Genomic DNA, 16,757 nt, shown 5'->3' with positions numbered 1-16,757 from the left:
CTGGGATTTACTGCTTTTGTGTTTTAATACTGTCTCTGGATGTGCCTTTTGCTGAGGTGAAGCATATGCCCTTGTTTCAACAGAAAACATTTTTAGTAAATCCACCAACGGATAAATCTCCTAAAAGAGGCTGTCAGCCATAGGATACAGTATTTATATAGAAAGTGTGGTGGAAAACTGTGTATTAAAAGAGGAAAGGAGCTGGAGCAAAAGTCCTAAATCAAACTCCTGGCAATGTACTGTCCTGGTGTGTATTTCTTGTTAGGCTGTGATTCCTTTTTCTTGGAAATTCTCCAGCCGTTCCTGGCTCGGCGGTTGGGGATACTTTTCAATATGCTGGATGTACGGAGCGGTGGGCAAACTTCAAAAGGCTTGGAGATTTTCCTTTGGGCACGGAGCGGGATCCAAACTTCGGGTTCCTCCTCTCTGCTGATTTCCTCCCCAGCCTTTCCACAGCCTCTGACCGAGCCCCAGGCGCCCAGTCCCTCCCTCCCTGCCCACCCGGCCCAGGCCGCCCGTGTCCTGCAGCGGGGCTCGCGCCTCGGCCCCGCTGCCTCCGTCCTCATCGCCCGGCAAGGAGAGGGCCGCGCACAAATAGCCTGTGTTATCCCAGCTGGTAACAGGAGCTGGAGGAAGGAAGTTTTTTGTCCTGTGCACAAAAACCACCCCCGGGCTTCTCAGTTTTAGGTTTTGGATGAAGATGGCTTAGCCGGGGCCGGTTATTCTAAGCACGAAGCCGTCACGCTATTCGATTCGCGGTGCCAGTAATTTGTAAGTAACCCTCGCACCTCTTTTTTTTGTTTTGTTTTTGCCGGGCCTTTCTGTGGCCGAGGCTTTAGAAGGCCGTGCCCGTGGCCGGCAGGGCTTTGGGGAACACGGCTCTGCCAGGCCTGCCCTGCCCCACGGCCCCGGCCCCGTGGGGGCTCCCTGCCCGGCCCCCGGCCCCGGCGCCCTGCCCGAGGAGGGGATGGGGCCGGCGGTGCTGCGCTCCCTCCTCCCGCCCCGCCACCGCGGCCAGGCTCTGGGAAGGTAGCCAAATGCCACCGAGGACACTGGAGCAATAAATCATCCTCCTTCCAACATCTGCAGGCCCCAAAGGCTAGCCCCTTGCCGATGATGATCTCGCCTCCCACCCCCTGCTTTTTATCCTGTCCCTCTCTGACAAAACACCTATTGTCGCAGGCTGAGTGAAGAAGAGTCCTTTTTCCTTCACAAAGGCCCTCTGAAGCCAAGTGGTGAGCTGCCAGAGAAGATGCCTATGTCTCCGCAGGGAGCCTATATCTCACTCGCTTTCTCTGTAGTTCATACTTTTTCTCTCTCACGGGGGTCACCCAAAGCCTTTCACTCTGGCTTCATATTCACATAAAGACATCAAGAAAAAGAAAAACCACACCAGAAAGAATTATTAGGCATGGCTGTCAAATGCTTTATGGGGGGGTGGGGGTGGTTTGGGGGGAAAGAACAGTAACTCTTTATGTGCTGGCATTGTGGGGAGAGCTAATGTACTCCTGCCTGAGAGCGGCTTGCAGGAAGACATTACATGCCTTAAGAATTAGGGAGAAATATTAAACGAACGTATTGTGTTTCAGCAAAAGGGCATTTCCTTCTCATTTCTGGGTTTCAGCAGGTTTTCCTAGGTTATAGGAGGCTCTTTCTCAATCCCACTTTCTCAAACTTTATTTTATTTTATTTGAGGAAGCCTTTACTGACTGCCCCTGCCCTTCGCATGCCATTTCTTAAAAGCAGAGCGATCTCCAGGAACAAATAGATCAAAACATCCCGGGTCCACATTTGCTTTTGAAAGGAGTCCAACATCCAGGCGCTGTCCCCACCAAACCCTTCCCAGCGTTTGGTGTTTCCTCACCAAATGCACTCGAGCAGAGGAGTGGGACCTTGGCAGCGAGGAGCCTCCTGCCCCTTCCCTACCAGCCAGGAGCTGGTTTTTGGCTGTGTTTGCTGCGAGCACAGCGACCAGGCAGCTGTGCAGGTAGGGAACCACCCGTTTGTCACAGCTTGGGGAGGAAAAGCCCCCGTGAAGCTGCTGCCCACCTCCCTCTATCAGCTCCCAGGGGGTTTGGGAGGGCCTGACACCGAGGGCCTCGCACACAGACTGCCTGCCCACATCCATCGGGGTGCCGTGGACCCGGGTGTGCTCGCACCTCTCCGGAGCCGTGCTCCTTCTCCTGGCTCAGCGGGCAGGCTGAGCGAGGCACTGTTTAGGAAGACCCTGCTGCCGTGGAGAGGAAGATAAATTAAAAACTTCATTTAATCCTTTGGACGGCCGAGACTGTAAAGTTAACAGTTGAGTAACCTATTAAAATTTACAGTGCAAGGCATCAAAACAGAAGAAAAGTGCACATGTATAAAGTTTAAAGCATCCTTATAAAAAGCCGGAAACCTAACACTGCATTCCTACAAATTATTCCCTTAGCAAACATTTTTATTTCCAATTAGTAAAAGAAAAATTGCTAATTTGCTGCAGTTGGACAGGCCTGACGTCTCAATCTGCAAAGTGTCAGTGCTGTGAAAGGAAATGTTTCACACTGTGCTGGAGAGAGAGAGCAGCTCTAAAGAGGGTCAGGGCATTGGGCCCAGAAACCAGATTGACTGGCCATAGTGCTAAATTACTCACACAAGACATACATTGTCTGCAGTGCCAGCTACAGAGTACTCACTTTCTCATTCTTTCCCTTTTTTAGCTGGTGCTTGTGGGGGAGGTGAGGGATGGTCGGGCCCAGGGGAGAGGGGAGGGGGACGCCTTCGGCAGGGACACGGGGTACGGGCTCATCTCTGCTCTCATCTGAAGGCAGTGCCTGTAAATCATCCTGGGGAGGCCGAGCAGTGCTCGGTGACTTTTGGGGGAGCAGCTGGTGCCAGCCCCGGGATGCCGCAGGGGCATTGGAAGGAGCAGGGCTAGCGCTGGCCTGGGTGGCCAAGGCTCAGGCTGTGGACGAGCTGCCCCTTCCCGTCCATAGCAAACAGCGTCACCAGGAGCAGCAGGAGCTGCTTGCTAAGGGTAGTGCTGTTGCTGGCACACGGTGCTTGTGTCAGGGTAACATGCACACGATGCTTCTTGCTCCGTGAGGGCGGCGATCCCGGGAGCCACCGGAGGGTGAAGGGGCCAAGCACGGGCCGGTTCTGCAGAGGTGCGGGGGAAAAAGGTACCGTGTGTGCTGCTGGGCTGTCCACGTCGTCACGGTGTCCTGTTTAAAACACCCGTGCTGTGTTTATTCCATGGTCTCATCAAGGGCCCTTGAATCCAAACACTGTTATGGGTGTGTCTCAGTACATTAACCGGGATGTAAACCTGGGTTTTGTGAAGCTCATACAGGTGAGCTGAAAAAAAGTTCGGTCTGGGTCCTCCACGCCGACCTCTGAGAGATTGGGAAGGCACCAGCTGTGATCTCAGCTTCACCTTGGCATTGCCCTGTTGTACGGCTGCCTTCAGCTGGGACTAACAGCCTGACAGGGCCCATTTTTATGTTATCGGGGCTGGTACTTTACTTTAAATAATTACCCTAATTGTTTTTTTTAATCACGTAAGGAAAAAAAAGTCAAGGATCACGTTTCCAAGTAATTGCTGCTTCCTAAATAGCAATCTTCTTACCTGCCTCTGAAAAAGTTTCTTATGCCTTTGGTTCCTCCTTCCCCCGGCTGCTCCCACCAGCAGCGTTGGGTGCTGGGCTGCTGAAGGTGCAAGGTGCCTGTAACCTGCAGACACGCGGTGCTCGATTCACCGTGATGGGCAAGGCGTCGCAGCACTCGGGGGTATCGCTTGGTGTGCTTCCTATTAAGCAGCTTAAAAATGAAATTTTATTTTGCTAAGATACTGCTAGCTCTTGGAGAGGAATGTCAACCTCAGAGACATCTTAATTTCTCTTTCCTTTCTGCAAGGAACCAGCGTGAGACAAGAACTGATTTATTTGTGCTAAAAATCTTGCGTGTGGGCACAGATTTCCCGTTAATTCTGTGGAGGGAACCCATTACAGAAGTAGCTTTTAGCTGGCCTGGGAGGAAGCTATTGCACCTTGACATAACAATCTCCATAGCCCCTTTCCTAACCAGACAGGTTCTGGGTTTCTTTCTGCTGATAATCCCACCAGGACCTTTGTTTTCTGATAAAGCTAGATTCCGCTGGAGAAACCTAAACACATTAGAGGCTCCATTACATCCTCTGCATACTTCTTAAAACCTGCCCTGCGCTTCCTGTGCGTTAAAGAGAGCAGATGCCTGCTCGGTTCCTGCGGCACAGGCCAGTCCAGCCATCACGGTTATTGCTGATAGCTGCGTACAGCTGCCACGATAACGCCCTAACATTCTCAATGTGTCCCTGTAAAAAAAAAAAAAGAGAAAAAAAAATAAAAAAAGAGGACCTTGCCTTTGGTGAGATAACTGGAGCAGGACTGTGATGGTTTCTTTCTCCAGGAATGCAGACGCTGAGCTTTTGGGTCACGTTGCAGCTTCTTCACTGATGGGAATCTCCGCAGGCACTTTGTGATCCGATACCAAAACAGTGCTTCTCTTGGCTGATACCAGGAAAGGGGGGAGAAGCAGCACTTTAGTTTGGATTGCAGGTTGGGCTTACAGAACGGAAGGCCAAATACACGTTTCCTTTCTGAGGCTGCCCTCTCACAACGCTCATGGCCAGAGCAGCTCCAGCACTTCTTGCGTGGAACTGAACCATCAGCAAGCCCCAGAGTTGCTTTGGAAGAGGCACATCCTAGCATCTCATGCAGGAAGGATAGGGAAAGAGAGAGTGATTCAAAATTTTGGGGCATTCAGGAAGTTCTTGTTGAGGTTGGTGGACAGATCTGTGAGCCACAGTCTGAGCTCAATGAGCAAGTAACCACAGCTGTCTCCCTTGCAGTTTTCCTTCCCTTTGCCTTTTCTGGGGCTGAACTTTGCTCCATACAATTTGAAAAATATTTTTCAGAAGAAATTTGAAAGGGAAGCAGCAAGAAATGCTTGAGTTCTTCCCTTTTCATGACCCCCCCGTCATTACCCTGCTATCTGAGGAATGCAGAGAGCGAAGTGGGGGACGGGTCCCGGGGCTGCACGGCTCGCCGTGACCCCGTGCGTGCATCACCTCACGAGGGGAGCGTTTGTGGGCCATCAGTGCTGAAGGGCACTTCTCATGCATCAAAACCGTCTCGGGGTGAAGGAGTCTGGTTATTTTTCTCTCGGTTTTTGCCTCTTTATTGGCCAGTGGAAGGAAAGTGCCCAGAGTGAAGTGAGGAGCGATGTGGGCCCGTGGGCTCGCAGCCTGTGCCAGCAGCCGGCCCGGCGGCAGCACGAGCCCGAACGCCGTGTTCCTCCTTACCCGCACTCTCTGCTCAGTGCCGTGCACCTGGAAGGGCTCCAGGGCCTTTACATATGCAAACACCTTCCTGCTGCCGCCCCACAAAGGGCACATTCTGCCAATCGCTCCTCGCACCCGCGCCGTGCCCTCGCCGCAGAGGTTACGGGGAATTTGTTTCCGTGCATCCGAGAGCTTGTGATGTGCCCTGAGGGGGGAGGTCGCTGCCCTCCGTCCTGAGGTTTCCTACTTTTTCAGTTTTTTGTAGTCTTTTTCTTTCTTCCAGGCCTTTAGGATCAGCCTTCAAGCCCTAAAAACACCCTCGTGCTGTCTGCAAGGTGTAGCTGTTGTTAGAGCTGTGCATGGCCACACGGAGATCCCTGGGACACCACGTCTCACCTTTCCTAACCTCTGCTGCAGGGGCAGGAGTTGGCCACATAAACCTTACAATGCCTATATTTGTATTTGGGGAAACAGCCTTGATGTTCAAAGCAAATTGCCCTTGGTCTGGAGCTTTAGGAACTCATCGTACTTCCCCGCTGCTTGTGGCTTTGCTCGTGTTCTTTTCCATGAGCCATGCGGCTCGGTGAGCCAGCACCGGCTGCTGGCGGTGGGGACCCGCGTGGCCCAGCAGCAGGATGCTCTGGGTGACTCCCCTGAAGCCTCACCTGCAGCTGAGCTCCTGTTCTGGGAGCCTGAGCTCTTGGAGTTGGCTTTTCAATCAGGGATATATCAGGAACTGGTCCTAGGATGTGCTGCTGACTCGTAGCTGCTCAGGGGGCCTTCTCTCTGCTTTGATGGCCAAATTTAAGCTTGGGTTATTACATTTGCCTTTCCGTGTGCAGCTGGTATTATCAAATGGAGGTGTTTCCTTAATGTTTGCCCTTACCTCGTCTGCAGAGTCGCTTTGGGCTGTTGGATTCCCCAGTTAGCTCCTTACGTTGGCCAGGTAGCGATGGATGCATTCCCCCACGCACAACCTGTGAAGCCCTCTGGGCTCTGCCACGATGGAGGTAGCCCACAGCAAACACCAGATAGCGATTTCTGCCCGAGCTGCGGGGTTTTGTTTTTCTTTTCTTCTTCCTTGGTAGTGTTTTCCCCTCCGCCAGCTCGGTTAGTTACAGCGGAGGGGACAGTTACACCAGCGAGAGATAAGCCAGGCTTCAAAGTCTGAATTGATGTGTGTATAATTCTGAGCTTACCGGGGTCAAAGGTGTTTGCATCTGAGCAGGACTGACAGCCTTATTGTTGAGATTAGCTCTGAGGAGCTGGAGACTCAATTTCTGAATGCCAGAGCCTGTGTGGTTTTGGCACGTCACCTAATTTTGTGTCTCAGTCCTGTCTGTAAAATGGGGATAGCAATCTTTCTCTTTTTCTTTTCTCACCGTTTATCTGCTGTGTTTACTTATTATCGAGGTCTGTTAGGCAGACTCATCGCTGTATGTAGCAGCGAGCACGACGGGGCTTCGGGCCTTTTCCTGGGTGCTGCCGATAATAAATGGTGGGAAACTTGGTCAGGGGAGCGCAGCACCAGGAAGTTTAGTCACAGGGTTATCTGACGTGGTGCTTTCCCATTACTTGGAAATACCAGATGTGGGCAATAATGGAGACAAAATTGTCCCTGTTTCAAATTTGAAGTCAATGGCTTATCAGTACTGGATTTCCCCCCTTCCCCCCATGGAAATGATGAGTTTTGGGTTGGAGATTCTCTGAGTCGACCTGCCTGAAAATGTTTTTACATGGTTTTCTTCATAGCCGGCAAAACCAGCAGATTGGGAGCGTTATCATTTTCTCATGCTTATTTCCTGCGTGCCTCGGTGAGTGGATGAGAGGCGTTTTTGAGGCAGATTTGCTTTTTGAAACAGGTTGGAGCAAACTGTGCTGTGCTGTGGGGAGCAGCAGCAGCGGAAGCTGGTACGAGGCCGTCCTGCCACGTCTGAGGCGTTTCTTCAAGTAAATTATCAGATAGAGGTCAACTTGTGTCACCTTAACCATGACACAGCTAACAGAAGCCTTGTTTGTGAAGCAGCTGCTGATTATTATTGGTGAGCAAATGTCTTTGAATTTTATAGTTCCTCTTATCTGAAACTAATAAAAACACAATGCCAGTGACGAGTCGAAGGTCATCTCATCCCTCTGTCGAGGTGTATAGTAAGTAGTCAACAAAGCTCAACATTATACACACTTTTTGGCTGATATAGTCCATAAAAAATAAATGTTTCTGAATGAGGGGTAGAAGTCAAGGATGCATTCTGTCTTTCCATTAACACCTAAAAAAACTTTTCATTTTATATTTTCATATATTGGATCCTAACCTCCGCTCTGCAGAAGCTAGCCAAACAGGTGGCATATTTCAGACTCGATGAGGTGCCATTGCAGTTAAGCAGGCACTCGGATGGTTGTGAGTCCCTTTTAAAAAATCAGATTAATAGAAAATCTATTGAAACAATCAAAATATTCACCTTTCAGGGAAGCCATTGTGCCAAGTGCAACGTAAGGAGACAGCAATAAATCACCATGCTATGCACCTCAAATAGATAATCAATTTAATTGAAAGCATCAATAATCATAGTTTGACATTTATTACCCGGTGGATGGTTTATCTTTTAGGCTAGGGGACAGCAGGGCAATGATGAATACCAGTTCTGCGATGGAACACAATTATATGGTGCAAGGAAAAGGATTTTATATTCTGCAAAAAAAAAAGGCAGTCAAATTCATAATTGAACCAGATTGCATGAAAACTGCGAAATAAATGGCTCAAATGCATATCAGTGAATCCTACTGTTACGGTTTGTGAGATAAAGTTGCAAATGCTGCTGTGTGCAGTCTTTTTAAGTGACTTAGGACAGTGATGCTGCAAGACCAAATCTGCCAGAAAATCATCTTTTTTCCCACTTGCCTAGGAGAAAACCCCAAGCATGGCTGGATCGGTTCCCACTGCTGTGTTTTATTGTTGGTGCTCACCTGGTCATTTCCTTGTGCATCCTCCGTGGTGAAAAGTACAAGAACAAGCGGCACTGGTTATACAGACAGAAGGCTCTGAGGGCAAACGAGGGGTCAAAAAATAATCTCCTGTTTATTTTCCAGCAAAGGAGGAATTCTCCTTTTCACCTCAGGAGCTGTTTCCATGTAGTGTGCCCAGTGTCCTGGCCGAGTGGAGCAGGAATAGCTGCTGAGCCTGGAGGCAAGTCGCCGGGATGGCCAGTGGACACCCGGTCCTTGCACGTCCTGGGAGGCTTTCAGGAAGGTGGAAACCTCAAACTTTTAACACTTAGAGCTGTAGAATAAGTTATTGCAAAAAAAAACAAAACCAAATAGTTTATGTTACTTGGAATGGTGCACTTACTGTGCATCAGTCCAAGCATATTATTATACCTTTATTACACCTTTTTTTGGTGCGTTCTTGAGGCCTCTTGTTGAATTGCTTGTGCTTTGAGAAGAGTGAGGTTACGCTCTTAGTGCTTTCACCAAGTAGTGCAGCCCGTGTAAGTTATTGTAAAGTTCTCTTTTTATGATTTGAACCAAAACACAACTTAGAAACCACGCTGACTGGCGCTGTGCTCCTGGCAGAAGGGAGAGCGCAGCAGCGAGCCCCTGGGAAGGGAGGGATTAGGCAAGCTGAAGTCGCGTCCCACCAAACGTCAGCCAGATTATTGCTTTTGCATTTAATCTTAACTTTCATCTAACCAACAGGCTGCACGTCTGAATTAGGGAAGGGAGATAAACAACTAACTGTGAATTATAAATATACGGACAAATTGACAGCCTTGGCTGTAGCAAAGCAGGCAGTGGTATAACAGAGTGTATTATCTTGCTTTAGTCCAGTGCTTATCCCAACCCTAGAAATCATTATTTTATTGCTTTAAAATAGATTCCTTATCTTTAAAAAACAAACCAAATAAACAGCCTTACAAATTCCTTTTGTATTATAAAAACACACATCTGAAATACGAGGGATGATATTTAGGGAGCCTGCAATGGGAGGATGTGGTGAGGAGAAGTCTTTGGAGAAACCCGAGACACCACAAACTCATCCCAAGCCTCAGAGCCCCCTTCGGAATTTTCTAAACTTCAGCACAATCCACAGCACAATGCCAAACATTCAAAGCAGCAAAATAGCCCTCGAAGAACTGTGTGTGAGCGTGCAATCGAGGATGATCCCGGGTTGCTGTGCAAAGCCCGCAGCATTCGCCTCCCAGCTGTCGCCGTTTGCAGCAGCCGGGCCTTGGGCGGTGTCCAGCCCGCTCAGAGCAGGTGCCAGGGGCAAACGTGGGGAAACGGCTGCAGCCTGTGGCTAATGACTTCATTGACTTCATCCCTTCCTTCCTTCAGTCAGAGCAGGACCAATTGACCCCGGTGACCCGGCAGCACAGACTGACAAGCATGCGGGAGTTTTGTTGCCTTTGCAGGGCTGGCTTTGCTCTCTCTCAATCCCGAGAGGTTTGGGGTGTTGAGGAGACGAGAGCCAAGTCTCTCAGAGTGTTAAGCTGCTGCTGTGCAGTTTCCACAAAGCAAGGGTTTCCTTGATGGCACGTTCAGATGATCTAGTAAGGTAAAATCTCTGAACTATGCTCAAATCGGTGGTTATTTACTTTGGGCTGGCAGTTAAAAAAGCACTTTACTTCATTAAACCCTCTTCAGTGGCTCCAATTCATTTCATTTCCAGCATCTGGACACATTGCGGACATTTCTTTGTCTGTGAACCCTTGGTGGTAGTTTTGAAGACATAAACAGAAATGCTATTTGGCAAGGTCGTGAAGGGAGCCATCTTCAAACCTCAATGTTCCTTTTGGCACAAGATTAAAAAACCCCTGGCAATCAGTGCTCAGAGCTGGGTGTCCCCAGATTTTCCTCAGAACTGCACTCGGAGTGTTTAACGACAAGGAGGACTGCGGGTGCTTTTGCAAAGCTTGTAATGAAAAAAGAAAAAGTGTGGGATTTTTGGTAGTGTTCTGAACGGAGCTCCAAGTGGAAAAATCCATTTTCATTTTGGTGGCAAGCAACTGGAATTACTAAGGATAACAAAGGTGATTTTTTTTAGAATCTGGAATTACTAAAGATAACAGCGGTGAGTTTTTTAGGATCTATTAGCCATTTTGGTTTACCTCAGGAAAATTTTCTGCGGAGATTTACAAATTTTCTGAGCAAGCACTCTGAAAGCCGGGCGCCCACGGCTTGAGCCGTGCGGTCAGGAGGGAAGCAGCTTCTGGCAGGTGGCTTTGGGAAGCGGTCGGCCACGAGGGCTTTTTGCTGGGAAGATGTCTAATCAAGAAAATGTGAGCAGACAGGTAATGGTCAAGTTTTCTGACCTCAAGAAATGAAGTGCTCGCTGCATTTATGAGCTCATTTCTCTCGTTATTCATTGGCTCTTTTAATCAATGTTCTCTCTAGATTAGGACTTGCCTCTGTCTCGGGGAATAAAATCCCATTTCTGTCCTGGAGGCCAAAAGGGTCCTGGTGCAGAGGGCGGGTGTCGCTGGCTCCTGTAACAATTAACAGATCTCGTTTGCCCCAGCACATGCATGTTGGTAGCAGGCACCCCCAGCAGGAAGGGGTGTTGGGTGCTGAAGGTGACGTTGGAAGGAGAAGTGTTATCTGGAAAGACAGAAGGGTGCCGTCTCCCCCAAAAGCTGTCCGGGTGGTGTCCTTGTAATTCTCTGACCCATCAGTTCCTGGAGCTGGCTTACAAACCAGCTGCCAGGTGAAGCCACGCGCTCTCCAGTGGCATTCCCTGTGGAGAGGCACCGGGCACGTACCCAGCCCCGTTACCTCGAGGCCCTGGACACAAATCCCTACCTGGGGAGGACATCAGCAGCCCAAGGAAAAAACAGAAACTGATTTCCGCTCGGACTCCCTGAATTCCTGTCTCAAGAAAATGCATTGAAATTGCCACCCACTCTCTGTCTGGCTGATTAAATAAAATATTGACCTTTTCCAAACACAATATTATCATTCCAAGCATAATATTATCCAGTTCTGTCTGAAACCGTTTCTACAGCTCTTAAAAGGGACCTCACCTGGCACCCCCTATCAGCTCAGGAGAACAGCACTGTGTCCCTTTTAAATAGGAGACTGATTGGGCCAGTGTCTGAAGTTAGTCCGCAGAATAATTCCATACTAACTTTTATTTGTAGAGAATGTAATTTCTTGATATTACTTCTGAAAAAAAAAAAAAAAAAAAAAAAAAGGAAGGCAAAGTGCCCTTTTCTGTCCCCCTGCTGTTTTTGTCCTCGCAGAAAGTGTCCCGACAGGGGGTTCCTCCCCAGGTTAGCCAGCCCATTTGGGACAAGTCCCTGTTCTGGGTTTGAGGGGCAGTGAGTCTGGAGGATGAGTGGCAAAACATCAGCACAACCTCTTCTTGTGCTGCTCGCCATCCTCCTGCTTTTCCTTCAGTAGCTACCTCTGAGATGGGCCCTGCAAAGGAGCTCTGAATATCCGCGTCTTCCCCTAAAATAAACAGGACTTGAACCTCTCACAGCCAGCCTTATGTTTCTCTTCCAGTTCTTCTCAGGCTTTAATGGGCCATTTTTCTTACTGCATCGCAGTGCCTGGCTACGACCTTGTCATGTTAAAGTGGCAGTTAGGTTATCCTGCTGATGGGTATCAAACTGACATATCCCATCCTCGCTGTCTGAGTGCCAGGCAGGGATACATTCCCAGACAGCCCGCGCTCCCCCTGGGCGGTACCAGCTATTAGGCAGGCTGCTGCTTTCAGTCGCCCCTTTCACAGCGCGGGCAGCAAAAACCGGGCTGCTAAATGAGACAGTGCATTTCCCACTTTAAACTTTTGAAATTGGTGGGAACGTTGCATATTGGCTTTATTTTCCTTCAAGTGTGATTAATGATCAAAAATCTACGTGTCACAGCCCAGCTATTTAGCTTTGGTGCACTACTATGGTTACAGGGAAGGCCATTATTTTGATGGAGCTGAGGATAAGCTCTAGATATAGACACAGTTTATTGAGCAGGATTTTTGGCAAATTCTGTATGCAGCGAGCTGCAAGTTTGCTTTTATGTTTGTGCTTGTGATTTGACGTGCTTGCATGTGGGCAGCCGCAGCAGCTCCAGCGAGCTCAGCCACGCCGTGCGCTGCTGGGGCAGGGAAAAGCCTTGGCTTTTGGGCCGAGGCAGGAAAGCGTGCCCAAGGCAAAATTTATTAGTTATATACTCCTTAAACGTGGTGAAACAATTCATAATTCTTATCAGCGTCTCTTTAGGCTGCGAGGAAGAGAATGAAATGAGGTCATTTTTCTCTGTTCTTTCTCAAGCCCTCAGCTGTGAGATCACCGCGCGTGGGCACAAGCACGCAGGCTCGGCGTGGGCGGCGGCAGGAGCTGAGGCTGCCCCGCTCGTGGCTTGAGACCCGGGGCAGAAAATCTCTACACCTCCTCCTTGTGGCAGCATTTTGCGAGATGTCCGGGTCATCCCAGGTGTGGTTGGGTTTTGGGATCTGAGTGCGTTGCCTGTCTAGGTCTGTGTGTCCGTGTGTCCTGGATACAACGGCTGCAGCGTCGGATGAAGGATGAGCTGCTCCGCTGGAGCCCAGAGGTCCCCATGCATCAGCCCCAGCGCGTGTCAGCACTGCCATTAGCGGATGATGTATGGTCTCCCTATTTACTTATGATATTAGTGATCATCTTAACAAGCAGGTTATCAATATGGGAAGTACAGAGGAAGTTCATTTGTATTATTCTGTCAATATCAAGGTCATTTTTATAACTAAAAAGGGTCGAGAACAAAAGATGGATGGATCGTGTATGACTAAAGCTAACCGCCCAATCTATTTACATTGCTGCGAACAGCAGAGCTTGGTCTGCTAACCAAAACACTGCACTTCACTCTTCAAGATGATTTTTTTTGCCTGGATGATAAGGAGCTGCAGATCCATTAAGTGATTGTTTTGGGTGATCCTGCAGCAGGCAGGATGCAGGGCTGGGGGCCCGACACTTGGATTCCACTGCTGTTTTCTCTATGGGTAGAGTGAAAATACAACTGTCTTGCAGTTCAGAAGCCCATTCGGTCACAGGATCTCATATTTTCTCAGACTCTCCTATTTGTGGTCCCAGTTTTGAAGATGAACAGAGTAAGTACAGAAGCAGTTCAATACTGAGGAGGTCTGTTTTAATCCTTTGGCTGTACATACTGCTCTGCTAGGCAGAGAGAAGTGTCCCTTCCTCTTCTCAGGATTCAGTTTTATCATGGAAACATGCACCAAAATAATATCGGCTGCTTTATGTCCATAGGAACGTGGAGCTGAGGGCTAATTCTTCCACCCGCATGCTGCGTGGACCTGGTTTCATCCTGGTGAATGTGACTCCTAATGCCCACGTCAGGACTAGGAAAGGTTGCACAATTTCTCCCCAAAAAGTCAGGCTGTGGTTTATTGTGGTGGGACTTTGACCTGCCTGCACTTTGCTAGCTGGGTGTCTAACAACGCTGTCATCACTGCCATATTGAGACACGGTCGTGTTCTCAAACCGTGCTGTCCCTCTGGATTTCCTTCAGCTCCTGGGTCACTCGGAATCTGAACAGAATCTGGATGTTGTTTGTTACTGGTTTTGTGGTTTGTCCCAGTTATTTACCATCCCTGGTGCTTACTCTTCTTTCAAGAATTGCTCGCCTTGCAAAAGGGAACGCAGTGGGTGCATCTCCTCGCTGGAGCTCTGAAGGGTCTCGTTTCTGTTGTTGGTAAAGGCCACTTAATTTAAGCAGTGTAAATAGGTGGCTATTAAAGGTGATGTCAGGTTGCTGAAATAGAGAAAAAGAAAAGAAGGAGGTTAGACGTGACGCCCTGTGAAGGGGAAATGCATCTCTAGTTTGGATCCAGGGAACACGTGCAATGAATGGAATACGTTCTCTTTTAGCAAAACTGCCAAATTATCAAGTGCATTTCTCATGCTCATTAACACTGGACTTTTAGAACCTGATAAGAATGCAATATAAAATCAAACAGCCCCTAAAGACGGAGAGATTATATTAAATGCTCTCCTATCACCAGCCCCTGAGTGCTTGGCAAGAGAAATGGTGACATTTACTAATCAGTAGCCTCTCTTATTTGTCTTGGCTGAAAGTCTCAAGTCCTCAGCTTATTGAAGTTATTACAAATGCTCTCCATTAGATTCTGTTTAACTTCCTGGTATTTGCAGTTGAACTTGATCACAATGTCACGGAGGAGTTATGTCTTTAAAAAGAGATACAGAAGTTGTGATACCATGTATGTAAATTGCCTCTTTATTTCCTTTCTTAGAGCCTCTGTTCCTAAGCATGTCGTGAGTGTCTGACATTGAGTCTTTTCACCATTAACTACCCCTGACACTTCCCTGCTCCTGTCTGACTGCAGAGGAGTTTATTTCTTGTAACGTGAAGGTGATATTTCTTACCGAACCATGACTTGGGATATCCCTTTGGTTTGAACGCCCTTCAGGATGACCTGCAATGGGTCACCTGGAAGTCAGCAAACGGCACAAATTCCTCCGTAAGGCCAGGACATGAGACACGAGCAAGTGCAGAGGTGTGCCCTGGGGCAGATTACCAGAAATTTGGGGCTGTGGATCCTTGCTGGACCACCTTTTTGTTCAGACTTTCACCTGTAAAATAAATGATTATCAAATGGTCTGTGGAGTGCATACCGTGGCTTTGCAGCCTGTTACTGGTCCACAAACCACAGGAGCCCTGTGGCATGCGGGATAAGGCCCGTGCTGGGCTCCTGGTTAGCAGCAGCGCCTTGCTGCCGGCCCGGCTCCGTGGCGCAGGAGACCTCCGAGCTAATGCCAAACTGCTTGGAAGAGCTCGAAGAGCGACAGCTGTTGTGACACTGTTAGGTTTTACACAAATCGGCTTTTCGGTTTCACTTCAAAACTGGCAAATAGATTGTTTTGAGAATTGTTATTAAATAAACAAAGCCTTTCCTGCCTGTGCATTTGCAGTCCCCAGAGCTGCTAATGGCAGAGGAGGTTGGCTCTTTGCTGCAGCAATGTGTGTCAGTGCGATGAGCAATGGTCTTCATGTCCCAGGCAAATGGTAACAGCGAGGAACACATCGCGTGCTGCTTTTTGTGTGTGCATGTGTAAATTGTCCTTGGGCACCAGGGGGTGGGAGAGGTACCGAGATAGCTGCTACGGCCACGCAGACGGGCTGGGAAGATGCTTGGGGCAGAGCCACGCGAACCGGCGTTGGGAGGAGGATTTGCTGCTCCTGCAGCACGCCAGGACAGAGCTGTTAGAGGAGTAATTCATGGGTTTACGAAGAACGAGAGTTAGGTGTATCAGAGTGCTTGGTTAACTGCGTCTTGCCAGCCTGTGATGTGTTGAGCTCTTCCTGAAGGATCAGCTGAGTTATTGCCCAAAGTGCTGATATCCCCACACCAGCTTTGCAGACCCGTTGGGCTTTCTCTTCCCTTTCCAGCACAATTGTAGGCATGGAAATGCTTCTCAGAGACCAAGACTCAGTGGAAGAGGGGCAGGTCCTAGTTCTGTCGTCGTCTTTGCCTTTTGGTTTGCTGAGCACATCAAGCCATGCCTATTCAAGCTTTTTTTTTTTTTTTTTTTTTTTTTTTTTTTTTTAAATGACAGTTTATCTGAGCTCACGGAATGAATGGATAACGTTACTATTTACATAAGCTCATTGTGATCTGTCTCGGTAATGTAATCAAATTAGGGTTAACTGCAGCTGGAGAATGCCAGCTTGTAAACTGTTTTTCAAAAAGAATCACATGGTGTTACTTGACATGTTTAGTATACATTCAGGAGGCTTTGCAAAAATTATAGCACATCCCTAACTAATGTAAGTAAGGCAGGGCTCTGTTGCCACCAGTTTGCTGAGCCCAGGAAATGAAACGCAATGAAATTCATCATCAGCTGGAGGAGAGATACCTCCAACCGGATCCCTCACACAACTTCTTCTGACGTGGCTGCTGCTGACATGTTGTCTTTCTTTTGGCTAAAATCAACATATCAGTTGATAGAAAAAGCATATGGTGCAAATTTTGAGTACATTTAAGAACATCTGTGTTAACTGCAAAACTGCAGCCCACTGTACACGTCAAGCACTATATTTAGTATTATGGCATTCACATAAGATGAAGTCCAGCCTGAGCTAAAATTACCCAATGAGTAGATTTTCAAAGTATCTTTTGTTATTCTTATTAATAAACATCACATCTGGTACTTTCTCCCCCTCTCTCTCCCTTTCTCTCGTTTAATTAGGAGGTAGTATTTACATCCCCGTGTTGCGTTCATTCAGCTCCCTTCCGCCTAGAAAGGTGTTTTCAAACAGTTTTCGTTCCAAACTGGGAGTGCAGAATAAAGATTTTGTACTTTCCTCCTGAAGCCGGGAAGGTTTCTGAAGGCTCTGTCGGATCCCCGGCAAAGGTTTGACAGCTCTGGGCTTTGGCTTGTGTCTTCTGACAGCCTCGCCCCCAAATACCGACAGTGCCAACTTGTTCTAACGACGTGGGCAA

General features: G+C 48.4%; 1 protein-coding gene and 1 long non-coding RNA gene across 7 annotated transcripts in view; one reads left to right on the top strand and one right to left on the bottom strand.

Moving 5' to 3' along the window:
• The window catches only part of PRDM16 (PR/SET domain 16), a 283,364-nt gene that overhangs the window by 129,048 nt on the left and 137,559 nt on the right, over positions 1–16,757 (top strand). The gene's annotated exons all lie outside the window — the stretch shown is intronic.
• Positions 1,465–6,355, bottom strand: LOC311422104. 3 transcript variants are annotated; one of them, XR_014685187.1, is made up of 4 exons: positions 6,186–6,355; positions 4,374–6,088; positions 3,608–3,798; positions 1,465–3,203 (listed from the first exon to the last, which is right to left on the bottom strand). It is a non-coding gene; the product is annotated as an uncharacterized lncRNA (long non-coding RNA). The 3 variants fall into 3 exon arrangements; XR_014685188.1 differs by having other exon boundaries at positions 4,379–6,088; XR_014685189.1 differs by having other exon boundaries at positions 4,374–4,526.

Source organism: Aythya ferina, assembly GCF_964211825.1.
Source record: "Aythya ferina genome assembly, chromosome: 21".
NCBI classification, from domain to species: domain Eukaryota; kingdom Metazoa; phylum Chordata; class Aves; order Anseriformes; family Anatidae; genus Aythya; species Aythya ferina.
This window is presented reverse-complemented; position numbering and strand designations above follow the sequence as displayed.